We start from the raw sequence: 759 nt of genomic DNA, 5'->3' as shown, positions 1-759 counted from the left end.
AATGAGTACACCCCCTCTAAAACTTAACAAATTCAGCAATTACTCTTTACTTAGAAGACATGTTAGGGTTCTTTCGAGATGTAATGTTCCAACAAGCCTGCTTGATCAGTTACCAAAGAAGAATGCCAAAATTTATTCAGCAAAATAAGATTTTCTTATCAAAGTGATAATATTTTGTGTTGCAAAAATGAGTACACCCTCCTGAAAGTTACTAAATAAAACAAAAAAAGGCTATTTTTGATCAACAGGTAAGTATATTGAACCAAAACGTTTAAAGACAAGTAATTTCCTGACAATTAAAAGTGTTATATAGCCCACTGAATCATACTCAGACTTAATGCTGACAATAATGAAACCACTTGAGAGAGAACTGTCAGGAGATTTATTTCTTAGCATAAAAGAGGACAATGGTACAACAAGAACACCAAATTATTGTTTTAAGTGTGAAAATATAGCCGGGTGTGCCTCACACGTCCTGAAAAGTGAAGCTGCGGGCTCTTTGATCGCCCCCTGGTGGCTGGCTGCAGTACAGGTCATAAACCCCGCCCTCTCCATGTAAACGAATGGGACTTGAGAAAAAAAAAAAAAAAAAAATGTACACTTCCAATACAATTTTCCAAAAGATGGTTTTCATCATTTAAGGTAGTTGTTATTACTCTGATATATGTTCAATTGTTCGTTTTTGTGGTAAGTTTGATTTTAGCTAGTAATCTGATGCTATAAAAACGGGGCGTGTCGTTATGGTTGATTGGGTCTGCG

The sequence above is a fragment of the Sinocyclocheilus rhinocerous genome, unplaced genomic scaffold, assembly GCF_001515625.1.
Source record: "Sinocyclocheilus rhinocerous isolate Xijiao unplaced genomic scaffold, SAMN03320098_v1.1 scaffold1285, whole genome shotgun sequence".
Lineage (NCBI taxonomy): Eukaryota > Metazoa > Chordata > Actinopteri > Cypriniformes > Cyprinidae > Sinocyclocheilus > Sinocyclocheilus rhinocerous.
This window is presented reverse-complemented; position numbering follows the sequence as displayed.